At 36.9% G+C, this 19,774-nt stretch overlaps 1 long non-coding RNA gene across 1 annotated transcript in view; it reads left to right on the forward strand.

Moving 5' to 3' along the window:
- LOC141494989 (uncharacterized) overlaps window positions 1–19,774 on the forward strand; it is a 48,244-nt gene that overhangs the window by 23,740 nt on the left and 4,730 nt on the right. The window contains exon 3 of the long non-coding RNA XR_012470613.1: window positions 2,033–2,115. This is a non-coding gene — a long non-coding RNA (uncharacterized LOC141494989). The remainder of the gene's footprint in view (window positions 1–2,032; window positions 2,116–19,774) is intronic.

The raw sequence follows: 19,774 nt of genomic DNA on the forward strand, positions 1-19,774 counted from the left end.
CTATTCAATATTGATTTGGAGCATTTATATGACTATATATAACTTTAATTTCTTCATTTGAGAGCTGCCTGTTCATATCCTTTGACGACCTATCAACTTGTATTCTTATAAATTAGATTCAGCTTTCTATAGTTTAGAAAAGAGACTTTTTAAAGAGCTTTGAAAGTTGTTCCCCAGCTTTCTTTCCTTCTAATCTTGGTAGCATTGGTTTTATTTGTATAAAAACTTTTAAATTTTATAATTTATAATGTTCTTCATTTCTTGTTTGGTCATAGACTTCTCCCCTTTCCAAAGACCTGAGAAATAGAATATGTCATTATCTCTTAACTAGTCTATGGAATCACCCTTTATGTCTAATTCCTACCACTTTTGACATTATTTTGAATACCAAATTATTTCAAGAGGGACAGAGGACTAATAACTAGAGGAAAATGCCTTGACCTCACTCAAGGTAGTTATGTGATTTGGACTATGATTGGAACATCATTTTACACTCATGGACCATCTAACATTTGCTAATAAGGAAGAAGTAAGTATATACCAAGCATGTTATGTACCAGACCCTGTGTTGAGAGATTTATTAATATTATCACATTTGATCCTCACAACAACTCTTGCAGGGAGGTGCTATTATTATTCCCAATTTATAGAAAACTGAAGCAAAGAGAAATTACCTGCCCAGAGTCATACAGTTAGGAAGCCATCTGGGGCCATATTTGGACTCAGGTCTGATTTCAGATCTGACATTCTACTGACTGTACCACTTTACTATTTAAAATGCATTCAGGGGCAGCTAGTTGGCGCAGTGGATAGAACACCGGCCCAGGAGTCAGGAGGACCTGAGTTCAAATATGACCTCAGACACTTAATAATTACCTAGCTGTGTGGCCTTGGGCAAGCCACTTAACCCCATTTGCCTTGCAAAAAAAAAGCCCTAAAAAAACACATTCAGAAAGGATATATCATTGATTCCTTCAGATGATAGAAATAAGTTTAAGTGATATACCTGAGGTGAAACAAGTAACAGGTAGAAGAAACAGCATGTGAACTCCAGCCTCTGGTTCAATATTCAGTGCTTTTTGGATTGCTGCCACATTTCCTGTCACTTGTACAAAGGTAACAAAGATACATGGTAGAATACTGTGTATGGAGAAGAGCTAGCACATGAGTTTGGCTGGAATGGAGAATATGAGAAAGGGAATATTAGAGAGTGTTGTACTTTGTCCTTCATTTTCAAAGAGGATCATAACATCAAGAGATGATGCCGTGACATACAAGTGACTTGGATTTAAGGGAGGCAGAGCTGTGCAAAGTGTGCCAGCCTCACTTTCTCCCCTGGAGCCATTTGGGTACCAGTGTTCAGGTATAGATCACAACCACTGCAGATGGTCCCAGATGCAGTGGGAGACCTTAACCTTTTTAAGCTTAGGTCTTTCTCAGGTCTTAGGTTGTCTGAGGCATTGCCCATTCAGTGATTAAGGTTAGGTGACAAATGAAGCAAAGATTGACCTGTTTTACTTAGTCAAAAAAAAATCAATTTGTGAGGGAAAGACCCTCAGAGTTACTAAACAGAAACAGTTTCAACTTACATTGATTCTGAGCCATCAGAATCCAAATCATGACCAAGTCTTAATTACAGAATGTTCCCACAACATCCAGTGCCATTTCTAATCATCTTGATCTACATCTGGCCACAGATGATTCCAGGGGAGAAAGTGAGACTTATGACTTTGCACTGTCTTGCCTCATTTAAGTCCAATTCACTTGCAAGTCATGACATCACCTTCCTGATTTCATTATTTCTCTTTGAGAGTGAAGGACAAACAACAACCTGTGAGTAGTAGTAGTGCCCACCTGGGGACCCAGCTGGCCAGTTCCAACTGGCTAACATAGCTTCCTTTCTGCCTTTCTTCCTTCTTCTTTGCCTTTCTCTTCTTTCACCTTGCTCCTCTCTCCTCCTCCTCCTCCTCCTCCTCCTTCTTCTTCTTCTCTCTCTCTCTCTCTCTCTCTCTCTCTCTCTCTCTCCACATAGGGAATCAAACCCATGCCTGTTGGTGCTCTGTCCAAAAGGATATAAATTTTGATCATGGAAACTCGGATATTTTGGGGTTTAAGGTAAGATTTTTTTTTTTAAAGAATCATGTTTTAAATCTAAATCACTCTGACTTTCACTGATTAGTTAACAATAGATCCAAGCCTACCTTGATTATTATGTTAGGAGCCTAGTTCTGGAAGTCTCCTTCCAAATTGATTCTGTGATTCTGATTCTGATAGGCAATGGTTAAACATTGCATTGCTTTGACCTGTATGTTCTTGTTGGTGTTTCAGGCTGCCAAAGACATTTGAATGGTGCTTCATCCATCTGTTGTCCCCATGATGCTCTCCCCCAACATTTATACCAACTCTTGGGCAATCTACTTTTTCCACCATCTCTTACTTTTCCATGAGTCATCATATGGTTGGTTTGCCCATAATAGCACCCTACATTTTTGTCATCCTTTCTGGAGAGTCTGGATTCAATGATGGGGAATAAGACCCAGGGATAATAGAATGTCTTCAAGAACAATTCCTATTTCTACCAGGCTGGACTTTTCATGTAGAATCAACCATATGAGTATTTTCTTAAATCTCTGAATTTCAGAACCAATGTCCCAAGGCATCTGGAATCAGAAGCACTGGCTCAAATAGTTATTGTCATTTATGGCATAATTGCACAGCAGTTGGCAGATGTTGAAGGATGATAGTATTTCCTCTTTGTAGGGTTGAGAATAATATTACTGATGCTATTTTTTTGCAGTTCAGCCCCCTAAAACCATCCAGTTACAGCAGGCTATTCATAACCAAAGGCAGTAGGGCTGGTGACTGCCTGTATGTTGAAACATGAAAGGAACTGAAAGGTCTCTTTAACCCTAAATATCTTTTCTACAGATTGTGCTACTAAATGCCTATCTCTAAATTTACTTCTTTGGATTAAAGATTATTCCCAGAACAGCTCCTTACAATCCAAATGTATTATATAGGAGAAGTAAGCTATTACATTTTATGAATAATTGGTCAGTTTTGATGAATAGATTAGTTTTATCTGTTATCTGGGTCCTGAAGAAATAGAACATGGGAATATGCAGAGTCCTCCCTAAATCCAACTGTAACTGGGACAATTTATTTGGAAAAATGTTAGGGTCAACCAAAGAATAGTTCTGCCATCTTGATATGGGTATAATTACACCAGGAGGATGGTGTGGGTTCTTTTTTGATTTTAATTTTTTAATTTTTAAAATTTTATTTATGTATTTTTCCAATTACATGCAATGTTATTTTTCAACAATCATTTTTGCAAGACTTTTAAGTTTTTCATTTTTCTCTCTTCATCCCTTCCTTCTCCCTTGACAGAAAACAAGCTAATATAAGGTATACATATATAACCATGCTAAAAATAGGTCCATATTAATCATATTATGAAAGAAAAATCAAATCTAAATGGAGAAAAAAGCATTAGAGAGGAAAAAAGATATAATACATAAAATTTTTTTTTAAAAAAATTGAATATAGTAAGCTTTTGTCAGCATTTAAACTCCGTAGTTCCTTCTCTAGGTGTGGATGATATTTTCCATCACAAGTATTTTAGAATTGTCTTTGATTATTATACTGCTAAAGTGTACAAGTTCATCATAGCTAATCATCACCCAGTGTTGCTGCTAGTGTGAATAATGTTCTTACAGTTTTACTTGCTTCACTCTGCATGCAAGTCTTTCCAGGCTATTCTGAAATCCCATCCCTCATGGTTTCCTATAGAATAATAGTGTTTCATCACATTCATATACCACAGTTTGTTCAACCATTCCCTGGTTGCTGGGCATCCTTTCAATTTCTAACTTTTTTTGCCATACACAAAAAGAACTGCTATAAATATTTTTGTACATGTGAATTCCCCCCCCCCTTTTTATTGTCTCTTTGGAATACAGTCCTACTAGTAGTATTGCTGGGTCAAAGGGTATGCACAGTTTTATTGCCCTTTGGGCATAATTCCAACTTTCTCTCCAGAAGGTTTGGATCAGTTCACAACTCCACCAACAATGCATTAGTTTCCCAGTTTTCCCATATCCTCCTCTCCAATATTGATCATTTTATTTTTTTAGTCACATTGGCCATTCTGATAGGTGTGAGGTGGTACCTCAAAGATGTTTTAATTTGCATTTATTTACTCAATAATTATTTAGAGAATTTTTTTCATGTGACTTTATTTTCTTAATCTTTAATTTCTTCTTCTGAGAATTACCCTTTCAAATCCTTTGACCATTTCTCAGTTGGGGAATGACTTGTATTCTTATAAATTTGACTCAGTTCTATATATATTTTAGAAAAATGAGTTCTTTGTCAGAAACAGTAGTTGCAAAATTTGCTTACTGCCTTCCTTTTAATCTTGGTATCCTTGGTTTTATTTGTGCAAAAACTTTGCAATTTAATGCATTCAAAATTATCCATTTTGCATTTTATATTGTTCTCTATCTCTTCTTTGGTTATAAATTGCACCCCTTTCCACAGAACTGACAGGTAAACTATACTTTGTTCCCTTTATAACATTATCTTTTATATCTAAATCCCGCACCCATTTTGACCTTATCTTGGTATAGGATATATGATGTTAGTCTAGGCCTAGTTTCTGCCATACTATCTTCCAGTTTTCCCAGCAGTTTTTTTTTTGCAAGGCAAACAGGTTAAGTGGCTTGTCCAAGGCCACACAACTAGGTAATTATTAAGTGTCTGAGACTGGATTTGAACCCAGGTACTCCTGACTCCAAGGCCAGTGCTTTATCCACTACGCCACCTAGCCACCCCTTCCCAGCAGTTTTTAACAGTGATTTTTTATTTCACAAACTGGAATCTTTGGGTTTATCAAAAAGCAGATTACAATAGGCATTGACTACTGATTCTTTTGTACCTAATCTATTCCACTGATCCATCACTCTATTTCTTAGCCAAACCAAACAGTTTTGATGACTGATGCTTAAAATATAATTATAGATCTGATATGACTAGGCATTCTTCCTTTGCATTTTTCCCATTAATTCCCTTAATAGTCTTGACCTTAGTTCCTCCATATGAATTTAATTACTATTTTTTTCACATTCAGTAAAGTAATTTTTTGGAAGTTTGGTATAGTACTGAATAAGTAATTTAATTTATGTAGGATTTTCATTTTTATTATATTACCTCGACCTATTTGTGAGCAATTGACATTTGATTAGATATGATTTTATTTGTGTAAAAAGTATTTTATAGTTGTTTTTGTATAGTTTCTGAGTCTGCCTTGAGGATGGGGCGGGTTCCGAGAGAAGAGTACCAAAGGGATCAGACCTTGGGAGTTAAGACAACTGTGCAACATGCTATTTGAAGATTATTAGGTGAGAACTAAAATAGATGATTAACACAGGGAGTATGCCTTCCTTATGTGTAGTGTGCTGCTCTAATTAGGCAATGTAGATCCTATCCCCCTTCCACTTTCTTAGATGCTGGTGGATTGAGGCCAAGCCCTACTTGTTCTGTGCAGGTTAAGCCTCTGCAGATGGGTGGACTTTAATGGAAGATCAGAGCAGTCCAGAAGGAAGGAGTGGTAGCCCAGCGGGGAAGGATATGAAACAGGACTCTGAACAGCATGGTGCGGGGGGGATCTAAGTGGGGGTAGAGAGCACACTGAAGAGAATCTTTACCTATTTCAAAGTTTTGCTCAGGACCAGAGTTCAGGGAGTTTCATCCTTGCCCTCTCAAATTTGACAAAGGCTAGGCATGGCATTATATGAAAATCTTTATTTGTCCCCTTTTACCTAAGTCTACAGTGAGATGCCAAGATCCTTGGAAGATGCCTTGACATCTAGTCTAATCCCTTTCTTCCTCCAGTTTGAAAGGTCTAGGTGTGGAAAGACTTACATGAATTGATGCAAAATGAAGCAAGTAGAATCATTGTACACAGCAACATTGTTCAATGATTAGCTGTGAATGTCTTATTTATTCACAGCAATATGAAGTTCTAAGACAATCCCAAAGGGTTGATGATGAAAAATGCTGATTTCAGAGAAAGAATTGATGGCTTCTGAATACAGACTGAAGCATACTATCTCTCCCTCCTCTTCCATAAAATGACTAATATGGAACTATGTTTTACATGATTGAACGTGTATAATCTATGTCAGATTGCTTATCATCTAAGGAGGGGAGTAGAGATGGAGAAAGTGATAGAATTTGAAACTCAAAACCAAAAACCCCACAAATATTAAAATTGGTTTTACTTGTAATTGAGGGAAAATAAAATATCATTTTTTAAGGTTTTTTTTGCAAGGCAAATGGGGTTAAGTGGCTTGCCCAAGGCCACACAGCTAGGAAATTATTAAGTGTCTGAGACCAGATTTGAACCCAGGTACTCTTGACTCCAAGGCCGGTGCTTTATCTACTACGCTACCTAGCCGCTCCTAAAATATCTTATTTTTAAAAAGGTCCAGACGATCTCTGTTATGTTATACTAGAGTCATTCTTACTGTCAACAAATTACAAAGACAATGTGGGAAGTAAGAATTGAGAGTTGAGAAAAAGAGCAAACTCAGAACAAAAGGTTAAAGGTAGTTAATCTTGAGATGTTGTGGGCCAGGAGGGCATTGAATACCTATATAGATAATACTTCCCTTATATCATGATTTCTTTTGTTTCTTTATAAGCTTCTGCCAACTGGAGAAAATGGTAACCATGGTTTTGAGGAAGAAGGATAATTACCACGTGATTGGGTGAATCTACATCTCTTCATTAGTGTGTGTTTATCGAAGTTTATATATGTGCTAATATATACATGTTTATGTATAAGCATATATGTATATTATAAATTGAATTTGTTCTATGCAATTGAATGATGCATATTTATGCGGAAAGGCAACCTGGTAAAATAGATGAACTGCTGAACTTGGAATTTAAAAGAGCTGGGTTCAAATTTTGCCTAGCTGTTTAACCATGGGCAAATCACTTAACCTTTCAAAGACATCTCATGTGTTATAGGCATTAGTGAAGGGAGTTCTCGCACCGGGGCAATCATAGATCCTTGATGTGTTGATGTATTTGTTGACAGGCTTAGAATGTCCTTAGGAGCTGGACCTTAAAAACAATTTACTCCAACACTATCATTTTACAAAGTTCTAGAAATTAAAGTGATTCGTACATTATTGCATAGTTAGAAAACTGTAGAACCAAACTCCGAATCCATCTTGTCTAACCCCAAATCTAAATGTCAAGTTTTAGTTAAAACTAAACAATCAATTGGGAAGCATAGAAAGTTCAATGGGGGAAAATTATCAAGAGCCAAATCAGTCATCAGAAGAACGGGGACAAAGTAGCCATAAAAAAAGACTTGAAACTTGAAAACATTTTTGCCTTGGTCAAGGAACTGTTTTACACTTCTTATACAGGGTATGGCCAAACTGAAGTCTACTGATAAGAAGGAGCATGTAGCCCTGCTGAGAAGGGACTACCTAGGGTAGGCAGTAAGGGATTGCAAATAGAAATAGGATTGTCTTTTTATCCCATCTCTCTCTCTTATATGACGTCTTTTTTTATTTTAAAAGTTATTTATTTATTTTTCATACATTTGTACATGCATATTTCCAAGTTACAAAGTTACCCTCCAAGTTACCCTCCCTTCCCACCCACCCCCCTCCCTTCAGCACAAAACAGTCAGGTTAGCATTTTATATACATATTTTGTTAAACATATTTACAAGTTAGTAATTCTTGGCATGAGGAATTAGGATTAAGGGACAGAGATACATAAGAGATAATTTTTATAAAGTATTCATCAGATTTGGAAGGGTTGTTTTTTTCTTTTCTGTATGTTTTGTTTTGTTTTTATTCCTCCAGTTGGGGATAATATAGTCCATAACCAGTCAAATCAGTTGTTTATCTCTCTGGACTGCTGAGAGGAGCTGCTTCCATCAAGGTTGTTCATCTCACAATGTTGTTGATGTTCTCTTGGTTACTCCCTTCACTCAGCATCAGATCCTGTAAATCATTCCATGCTTCTCTAGAGTCTGACCATTTATTGTTTCTTATAGACACATAGTATTCATGTACCATTTAACCATTCCCCAATTGGCAGGCATCCCCTCAGTTTCCAATTCTTTGCCACTACAAAAAGAGTTGCTATGAATATTTTAGAACATGTAGGACTTTTCCCATTTTTTATAATTTCTTCTGGATATAGACCTAGAATTGGAATTGCTAGGTCAAAGGGTATGATCTTATATTCCATGTTATACCATGGTTAAAACACCTGGGAAGTTGTCTCTATTTCCTGCCTCTCCTCACTCAAGATGCTAATTACATAGATGAACAGTTCTTACCCTTTTCTTCTTTTGGTAGTCTGGTGACACCTTCTTAGAATAATATTTTAAATGAATAAAAATAAAATACTCGTGGTTACAAAGAAAATAATAATATAATACAGTTATCAAAATATTAAAAAAAAGCCAGGTTCACAGACTCCAAGAAAATCCTGAGTTACAGATTTGTTTTTGGCTTTTACTCTTCCAGAATATTTGAATTTGAGTCTAATTACCCTCAATTCCTCCATTACAGATTTTTTTTGCCAAATGCATTAAAATTTTGCTAAGTTTATAATTTTATCATAGTCTAGCCATTCCTGTGTATGCAGATTTATATATATATATAACAATTTGCAAATGACCATTTTTGTCCAAGATCTCAGATCTTTTTTCTATCCTTTTAAAATAAGATCCCATCTGGGAAAATCCCCAGCTGCCTTTTAGATGACTTTTAATCAAAAGGCTCACTAAGGAATAGTTGCAGCTCAGTCTGCCTTGAAGGCCAATCCCTTTCCCATCTTCCCCTATAGAAATTTTGCCAATTTTTTCGGGGCCAAGCTTAAATTCAGCCTCTTCCCTGAAGCCTTCCCTTTATTCTCCCTCAGCTGGGAAGGATGAATCCCTTCTTGAAATTCCCAAAGCATTTTCTTTCTTTGTCTCTCATAGTGCTCTACTTTGTATTTTAGACTATGAGAAGCAATTTAGTGGAATGGCAAGATGAGTCAATTGGAGTCAGGAGGGATTTGGTTTCAAATCCAACCTCTGATACTTCCTTGTTGCCTAAACCTGGGAGAGTCATTTACCTTTGTAGAACCTCAGTTTTCTCATCTGCAAATAGGGATAAATAATACCTACCTCTTAGATACTGAGACTTGAAGAGAACCAAATGAGAAAATGTATGTATAATACTTTGAAGACTTTAAGAAAATATAGATATACTAACTATAGTAGCTGGTGTATCTATTGAGAGGCAGTGTGACATATTGGCCTGAAGACCAAGGAGATTGGGGATCAAATCCAGCCCCAGACATAAACTGCTTGAATGCCCCTGAGTGAGTCACTTCACTTCTCCATGCTTTAGGATGGAGTAGGTCTCCAAGATTATAAATTGCAAAAAGGATGCCAGTCTTCTCTGGAAGGGGGCATTTTCCTCACTTTGGAGATCTCAATGAAATCATAGGTCAGGGTATTGTCCCTAGAGTTATTCTACCCTATCAGACTATAATCTTCTTCAAATGATTGCTTCCCCTCAGTAAACTATGAGGCAAGGACTATTTTGTGTTCATTTGTCCTTGGTGCCTAACCCACAGTGAGCAATGAATACATATTCATTACTGAATTGAATTTCCAGCTTTGAACCAACTGATCCTGAGGTTCTCCACATATTAACTCTCCATCTGTGTGTGTGGGTGTCAGTGCTATAGACAAGCCAAGAGCTCAGAAGGTCATTTAGTGCACCCTATGCACATTAGAAGTTTCTAACAACTGAGCATTTAAAAGATTATGGACCTATCATGCACCACCATGAGCTCTCTCTGCTGGCACTTTTTCCCTTTTGAAAGCTAAAGGGGGTTGGAAAGCTTGCTGTTCAGATGTGCAGTGCCATAAAGAACCTGAAGAATCAATACTAGTCAAGAGTGTGCTGTGACTACCAATAAAAGCTAAGGTTATTTTAGGTTACATCAGGATAGGCAGTGCCCAGGACTAGGGGGATGAGAGTTCCACTATTTTCTCTCCTGGTGAGATGAAAGGATTGTATTCCATTCTGGATATGAGCAAGCAGAATCATGAAAGGCTTCAAGGTTTTGCTATAGGAGAGCTGGCTGAAGGAACTAAAAATATTTATCCTAGAGACGAGAAGACTCAAGGGAGGTAGAAGAATGATAGGCTTGATTTGGAGGGAAAATGACCCAACTTCATAATGGTTGATATTATCTAAAAGTGACATGGACCACATCTAGAGGTGGTGCGTCCCCCTTTACTGGATGTCTCCAAGCAAAAGCTCATGACCATTGGTTTTGGCACTATCCCAAAGTGGAATGGGCTATATCTGAACATGATGAGTTCCTCTTCACTGGACAACTCCCTGCAAAAACTGGATGAACATTGGTTTTAGTACTTTTGACTTGCCCAAGGTCACACAACTGGTATGTATCAAGTGTCTGAGGCTGGATTTGAACTTATGTCCTTGTGACTCCAGGATCACTATACCACTTAGCTGCCTCAAAGAGGGCATTACACACCTAAGTAACACACACTACCCTGGCCTTTGGCACATTCCAAAAATAGAATGGGTCATGGTAGAGGGGTGACTTCCCCTTCACTGAAGGACTCAGAACAAAAGCTGGATGACTATTTCTTTAAAATTCCAGTTCCATTCTTCTATTATTCCCAACCAGTCTTGTATATAGTTTGTTTGTAATTATTTGTATGTTTGTCTCCCCCATTAGACTGTAAGGAGCAGCATGGCAATAGCCCTAGAAGATCTGAGTAGTCCTGCTGGATTGGAGGGATAAATTGACCCTCCATGCCTGTTCTCTGATCACACAGATTCCATGTCTGGATACCCCCTTCATGGCATTCCCTCAGAGGGTCATAGTTGACTCTTTGTGTGAGATTATATCTTAAGTTTATCTAAGAAATGTTCTCTTGCTACTTTTCTTACTATGCTATTTCATTAAATGATTTTCCTATGAACTAGTCGGTCTTGTCATTTGACTGTCTATGAAGTCAAAACATTGTGGGGCTTATGAGATGGGGTTTCTGCTTATATGTGAACCTAAAGTGAACTTGAAGCTTGGAAGCCCTATTTGTTACATTTGTAAACTTGGAAGCACTATGTAAGTGCCAGTGATAATTATTATATTGTCCTTTATAATATATTTTAGAATCCTATTAATAATGGTGAGGTAGGAGTAATTATTCCATTTTGCCAAGGGAAAAATGAGGCCTGGGGTAGTGGTGTTACTTAGGTGTGGTATGCCCTCTCTGAGGCAGCTAGGTGGGTGCAATGAATAGAGCCCTGGCCCTGGAGTCAAAAGGACATGAATTCAAATCCAGTCTTGATAATTAATTACCAGCTGTGTGACCTTGGACAAGTCAATAACCCAGATTACCTCTCCTCCAAGGGCATTTCTAGTCCTCCTGATTCATATCTGACCACTAGATCCACAGAAGAGAAGGTGAGGCTTCATGTGCTTGTCATAGCCTCATCTCCCTGATGTTATGGCCTTCAAGAACGAAGGACAGACATCATAAGATATGAATCTCTGGGATAGATACAGTAGGAAATGTGAATTAAAAGCAAAAGTTATTAAGAACAAAATATTTTTTAAAAGGCATATAGTATTTCTAAATGGAGGCAGGAAGTAGGGATTATTATATGCAATTTAATATGTGCAAAGAAATGAATAGTGGAAAATCTTGAAACAAATTAAATCATCGCTTTCAGCTGACCTCACTCTGCCAGAAGTAGAAATGTCAAGGAACCCTGTATCTACCCATATCTAACCCTCTGTACATTCCAGATTTTTGTCATCTCTTGGATCTATATAGTACCAAGTGAAGTTAGATTGAATCATCTCAGTCAGTATAGACAGCCAAGTGGAAAAATTCTTGCTACCTTTCCCCACCAGATTCTTATTTGTCTGAATGATTTTGGATAGTCAATATGGGTGTATGCTGATATTATTACCAACCTGTGGGTCATGCATGCTTGGAGATGGCAGTAGGGTTTGAAGTTATGGTCAAGAGTCCATAAATCCATGTACACAGCGGACGTTGTCATTTTCATATTGTTTCATATTGTTATTTGTGATATAATTGTGATATAATGAAATATTTTTATGCTAGAAAAGGGTTTCCTGTTCAAAATTGTTGAGACCCGCTAGTGGGGGAAAGAACAATGGACTGGAAGTGAGAGGTCCTGGTTTCAATCCCACCTCTGATGTTTTTGATGTATTTGCAGCTTTAAACATGTCTCGTAATCACTCTGGGTCTTCATCTTCCTATCTGTAAAATGTGAAGGGCTGGCCAATGTGAAGAGTTAACCTTGGCCTCTAAGGTCTTCTGTAGCTGTAGATCTTTGATTTGATAATATTTAAGGTCCCTTCCAGTTGTAAATCTTTTGATCCAGGGAACCCTCTTAAAAGACTTGGTTGACACCCAAACAAATAGGGCCCTTCATCCTCATTCATTTTTATTGGCATTAGGTATAAATATTCTTTGTGGAAATTTTTGGTAAATTTTTTTTTGGTCAAACCTAGATGTCAGTGGGCAATGGTTCTGAGAAACATCTAACATCAGTTTGTTTTAAAAGCTCCCCACCAATTTGATGATAGAACCAAAAACCCCCAAACAAACATCCTAGGAGGTTTGTAGCTAGCTGGCACTCAGAACAGATGCTCCGGGCAAGTAAGCTGTGTAGCACAAAACTAAGCTGCATGACATAGGGTGGGGGTATTCATCGGGGATGTTTAAGAAGAGAGGAGGGTGGTGACCATACCGCTCTCCTCGTGGAGAACTTGGATAATCAACAGAAAGGAACAAGCCTAAGGAAATCTCTTGGGTAAGGGTACATCAAAATCTGTGTCTGGATATCAGAAATTTTCCATTTATGTGTGTGTGTGTGTGTCTTCTGTGTGCTAGAGAGTTTGGAACAATTGAGGCAACTGTGGGATGTCCTTCTCTCCTTCCTTCACATAGTTTTTGTATGATGACTATGCTTAGTAATCTACTTTAGCTTAGGGGGACTGATATGAAGCAGATGAATGTAGTGTGTTGGGTGAATGTATGGTTCAAATACAACCTAGGTTATCATCTTCTAGCCACTTTATCTTAACATATCTTAACTCTTCTCTCTTCCTTAACATCTAGTCCTCATCTACTGCCAATTCTTGCTGATTTGCCTACCATATCCCTAGTAAAACAACAGTATTTTTCAGGATCTAATAATCTCTCAATTAGACTACTGTAATATACTGCATCCAATCTCTCTTTTCAATTTATCCTCTATGCAGCTATCAAATTGATATTCAGAAAGCACAATTCTGATCATGATGCTGCCTTTCTCAATAAGCATTAGTGGATCCCCATTGTCTCTAGAATAAAATGAAAATCCATTATCCTTCATAATCTGGGTTTCCATCCATCTCTTCAGGTTTTTAATACCTTATTCCCTTTGAAACACTCTATTCCAGCCAAAAAGACCAACTTGTTATTCATTGTATGTCTTTCATCTCCTCTAGCTATGCTTTTCCACAAATCATTACTTAGGCCTAAAATGCTCTCTTTTTTCCATCTTTTCAAACCCTGCCTTTTTTTTTTTATTTAAACTTAAATTTTTGAAAAAATTTAAAAAATTATAGGTAATTTCTTTTTTTCTATAAAGCTATATATTGATTTTCCTAACTCCATATAAAGATAGCTTTCAGCATTCATTTTTTGGAATAATTTGAGTTCCACATTTTTCTCCCTCTCTCTCTCTCTCTCTGCTCATCTCTCCCCTTAACAACAAATAATATGATATAGCTTATACATGTGAAACCATGTAAACACATTTCCATATTAGTCACGTTGTGGAAAAGGCAGAACAAAAGTGGGGGAAAACCAATGAGAAGGAAAAAACCATAAAGCATTAGCAAATTTTAAAAATTGAAAATAGTATGTTTTGGTCTGCATTCAGACTCCATAATTCTTTCTCTGGTTGTGGATGGTATTTTCTATTATTAAAATTGTCTTTAATCACCGTATGTCTGCGAAGAGCTAAGTCCATCATAGTTGATGATCACACAAAGTTGCTGTAAGTATGGACATTGTTTTACTGGATCTGCTCACTTCACTCAGCATTAGTTCATGTAAGTCTGAAAGGCTTTCTGAAGTCTGGCAGTTCATGATTTCTTACAGAATAAAAGCACTCCGTCACATTCATACACCACAATTTGTAGAACCCCTACTTCTATCAAGACACAATTCCAATTCCAACTCTTACAGGAGACCTTTCTTGATTCCTTTAGTTGTTGGTACTCTATCCTTCTTAAAATGACTTTGCATTTACTTGTGTATGCCATTGCATCTTCCAGTAGAATATATGTTTCTTTTTTTTTTTAAAGATTTTTTTTTCAAGGGAATGGGTTTAAGTGGCTTGCCCAAGGCCACATGGCTAGGTAATTATTAAGCATCTGAGGTTGTATTTGAACCTAGGTACTCCTGACTCCAAGGCCAGTGCTCTATTCACTGCGCCACCTAGCCACCCCTAGAATATATGTTTCTTAAGGGCAGACTTTAGTCTCAGTATCTACCCATGCCTGGCCAAAAAAAAAAAAAAAAAAAAAAAAAAAAAAAAAAAAAAAAGCTGAGTTGAACTGAATTAATTTTGATCAGAGTTTTATTTTATTTTATTTTTATTTATTTAAGGCAATGGGATTTGAGGGACTTGTCCAAGGTCACACAGCTAGAAGTGTCTAAAGTTGGATTTGAACTCAGGTCTTCTTGATTCCAGGGTTGGTGCTCTATTCATTGTGCCCACCTAGCTGCCTCTCATCAGGGTTTTATTTTGGAAGACTGTCCTCCCATGATATAGATATGAAGAGACCCCAACGAGTGGGGGACTTTTCATATCTATATCATGGATTTAATCAACAGCCTTTAATCTATATCATTAGGTTTAATCAACAGCCTTTATAGAATAGGAGAATATCAGAATTGAAAGAGACCTTAGGGAACATCCAGTTCACCCCATGTCTAGATAGAAATCTTTCCCCGAGAGCACCTAGCAACATATTTTATGTTACTTAATATTTGATTCAATTGAAATTGAATTGAATTGAAATAAATCAATTTTTTTAATACACTTAAATTCTGGTCATTCATTCAAACAAAAATAGTAGCCTTTAAGGGCAGTTTTCCAAAAAGTGTTTTAAAAAATCTTTTCTCCTCTGATTAAATATTTCTAGATTTTTATCTGAAGAAAATAATAGAGCCAAAGGCTTTCTCTGCTCTCTCTTCTTTATTCATAGTGTTGAAATCTATATATTTTCCATAACACATACCAATGGTTTCTTGAGCCTTAAAATTGTAGAAGCTTAAATGAGTAGTTCCTGTACATCTTGGTGAATCTAAGCTTGATCTGGTAAATTTTTAAGATGTTATTCACCCCCCCCCCACTTTTGGGGTCCAATTTCCACAAGATTATCAAGCGAAAGAGGCTTTTTAGTCATGCTCTGACTTCCTAGGTCTTGTCAGCTGATGGTACCAAGTTGATACATTCTTCTCTTCTTGAAGACGTAAGGGAAGAGAGGAAAGGATGATGACTGGCTACTAGTATTTGGAATGGTTGTTATGTGGAAGAGAAATTATACTTCTGTTTGCTCCCCAAAAGCAAAACCAGGAACAGTGATGGAAAGCACAGAAAGATAGGTTTAGGTTTGCTGAAACCTCTCCATCTAATATTGTAATGATTAGAGCTATCCGAAAGTGGAATAGACAGACCAACTATTTCTTTGTTTTTTAACAAAAGTTGGATATGTTTGTTGGCTCTATTGTAGTGGGGATTCTTTTTCAGATAGGTCAGTAAATAGCGTCTGAGATGTCTTTCAATGCTGAAATTAGATGATTTTGTGACAGGCTCTGCTGAGCCCAGTCTGTACCCAAGTGGGGACTTGGGGTGGGCAGGAATTCAAATCTCCCTGTCTATTTGTTCTAGGAGTGGTCAAATGCTTTAAATGAAAACAAACGTCTCTGGAGTGACTGGGTTGGATTTGCTGGCTTCTTCCCTTAGACCATTTAGTTTAAAAAAATACCACCCACTCCCTGGCCTGGTGACTTGCTTTCTTAGTTCCTGTTTCTTATCCTTTAATCAGATATATGTTTATTTTATGGAAACAAACTCCTGAGACTCAAATCTTTTTATTTTTCCTGGTATGAGTATAGGCCAAGAATGCCCAGCGCATATTTATATAGAAGTAACCATGATTAGATGAGACCAATTAACCCACTAACTTTATGAATGTCTTGGACTTCTTTGAACATTCAAAGCAAGTTATTAATCTGCTTTTGATTGGTGGTGGCTAGATGGAAGATGACAAGGGGAGGCCTTGAAAGAACTTTCAGAGGCCAATAAATCTTTGTCCCTGTCTTCAGGTTGTTCTGTTATGCTATATTTTCCTGAAAATACGACTGGATCTTCTATGAATTTTTTCTCCAAAAGTTACATTAAGGTTTATTTTTTAGGAGATTTTTTCATATACATAAATCTACATTTATTCATGTCATTTATTTTGAGTATTAATGTCAATAACATTTATTTATATTTAACTATATATTAATTGTATTTTTTATAATTCAATATTCTATTGTGTGTTGTAATGAATGTACTAAATGGGTCCAATTGGCTGACCGTCTTAACTGGTACTTATTTTGGGGGAAGGACTTATACACTGAATATAATTCTTAGGCTTATTTTTGGGGAAATACGGTATTAACTTTTTGGATATTTTTGCTATTGCTAATAATGCTGCAACAATGGCTGCTACTATTTTTGCTTTTGTTGTTGCTGCTGCTATTACTGCTACTGTTGCTATTATTAGCTGCTGCTGTTACTATTGATGCTACTATGACAACTACTACTACTACCACTACTACTACTACTACTACTACTACTATTACTATTAACTATGACTATTGCTGCTGTCTATTACTGTCACTATTACTTCTACCACTGTTGCTACTGCTACTGATTCGTGTCGACCGTTGGAAGCAAATAGTTCCGGAGGACAAAGTGAGGCTAGTGACTTAGCACAGCACCCCTTCATTCAAATCCAATTCTTGTGCTTGTCATGGCATCACCTCCCTGATGTCATGGTTTTCTTTGCGAGAGAAGTTGTAGTAAATGTAGGTGATGGTGCTTGAACTTGCAGTCTCCAATTCTACTTTCCTCTACACTAATAATAATGATAATAACTGGCATTTATATAATGGTTTAAAGTTCGCAAAGCACTTTAAATCCATCATCTCAATTGAATTTCATGGTAACCCTGTGGTACTTACATCTAAAAATCTCCATGGAAAATGATTTTTTTTTCATTTCTCAGAAACCTGCCTGGTGTTCTTTAACTAATTTAATCTGAGGGCTTCCAATTGCTAAGGAAGTCAAGTTATTTTGATGATGATGTAGGTGGAAATGACAAACAGTTAGGGAATATTCTTGGTTTTTTTGTTTGTTTGTTTGTTTTTTCTTTGCAAGGCAATGGGGTTAAGTGGCTTTCCCAAGGCCACACAGCTAGGTAATTATTAAGTGTCTGAAACCAGATTTAAACTCAGGTCCTCCTGACTCCAGGGCTGGTATGCTATCTACTTGGCCACCTAGCTACCCCTCAGGGAATATTCTTGGATGGTATCCTTTCATATCCCTTCCAAGATAAATAGCCTTCCTTTTTCTGGAAGAAATAATTCCTTTCAAACCATTCTTTTTCAAAAGTCCTCCTTATCAATTTGTCTTTTCTTTAACAATCCTCAAGTTTTTCGTGTCTCAATTAGGCAAATGGCTGAACATGGTATTAGGTTATCTATGAATGACTGTTATGAGGTAAATTGAGATTGCTGGCTATGGTAGGATGACAATATATGCACCTATGATGATCATTCACTTACTCCTTACTCCTCTCAAGCTGTATAGGAATGTAGAATCTTCATAAATTAAGCAGGTGGGGAGTCTCTAGTTTCACTTGGACTAGTTGGTCCTAATAAAGTCAATATGATGACACAGACAAAGGTTCAGAAAGGAATTCTATTTCCCTAATGATACAAACAAGATGATTGTGCTAAAGAGTCAAGGATGAGCCCTAAATCTGAGGCACTCCGAATATGAAGGATATGTGTCAGAGTTTGTTCCTAGAACTAAATGGGGTTCACAGAATAATTGGATGAGCAAATTCATTCTGAAAAAAAAGCAGGACTTTTACTTGGTGAATGTAGAAAGTCCAAAAGAAAAGGCATGTGGCTTAACTCAAAATATTCAAAGGAACTGAGGGCAGCAGCCCCTGATTGTTTCACACTGGAGATGGAGCTGACACCTCCAATGTGGGATTGGTGTAATATATTTACTCCTTAAGGTCTTTTCATAGAGAGTTTAGTGCTGAAGAGAGCACAAAAAAAGACCTTTTAAGTTAAGGAAACTATAGAAATCTATTGTTAATAGATGTAAGATTTTGTCTTTGTTAGAGATGAATATTTTAATCCTTAAAAGCAAGTAGTAAAATAATTTAGGTTTAATAAAAATTGCCAAAATATATATGTGCATATGGGAAAGCAACTTGAAGATGTGATTTGAGCAGTTTTGGACAGAAAATTATCAGTAGTGACCAACTTGTTCAAATCAGCTTTTGAATGATGTAAGACACAACCAGAGATGTGGTCAGGTATGTCTATGGCTTGACAGTAAAAGGGAGTTCACAATGTTGTAGGAGAAAGCTACCACCAGAACTTGGATACGCCAAGATCTCTCTGGCTCCTAGTTTAATGTTTGGGACATCTTAGATAGCTCCAGGGTTTGTGTTCTTTAGGTATTTTATAGGGAAGGATGAACTAGTTTCACACACCTCTCTCCCCATGTCACAGATATGCCAACATTAATCAAATAGAAAACTCTAAGTTTTTAGCCTATAAAATTGAATATTCCATATATATACATATATACACATATATATGTGTATATATATATATATATATATATATATATATATATATATGAAATGAGGTTATAGATAAGGAATGATGTAGAAAGAAAATTTCAGGGAGAAGAAGGGAGTATAGCTAGGGGTTAGTCTATAGGATGAAGAAAAACTGAGCATGAAAAATCAGTTATTTTAGAGGATGATAGCCATGGAGGAAAATAAGCATCTCCATATTAGAACTGGATCAGAGTCGCAACTTTCACAGGCAATTCCTATGACCAAAGTTATGCATCCTAAATGAAAGAAGGTTGGAAAAATTTAGGAAGCCAGGGAGCTATAATTTGGCAAAAATACCCAGAGTTGAGAAGGCTACCGAGTAATTATTTACATACTTTGGCTACGTGGGCAGCAGTTACTACTGCTGCTCACCACATATGAGAGAAAACTGTCAATGAATATCTACTGATCTAGATGCCATGGAGAATAGCTTCAAAATGGAGGGGGGAGGGGGAGAGTAGTAGAACGGTCCAATAAGGAGAAATACAACAGAGATAATCAATTAAACCCATGGACTAATAAATCCATATGCACTTAGAAACTGTAACAGAAGAGGAGAAACTTGACTTCATAGGTATCACCGGAACTTCAAGGTATGGAATTTACGACTGGGATATGACCCTACAAAGATGAAACTTATTTAAGATGCACAGAAGAAATACAGGATGAAAGGTAGGATGGAGTAGCGAAT

This window comes from Macrotis lagotis, chromosome 8 (genome assembly GCF_037893015.1).
Source record: "Macrotis lagotis isolate mMagLag1 chromosome 8, bilby.v1.9.chrom.fasta, whole genome shotgun sequence".
Classification (NCBI taxonomy): domain Eukaryota; kingdom Metazoa; phylum Chordata; class Mammalia; order Peramelemorphia; family Peramelidae; genus Macrotis; species Macrotis lagotis.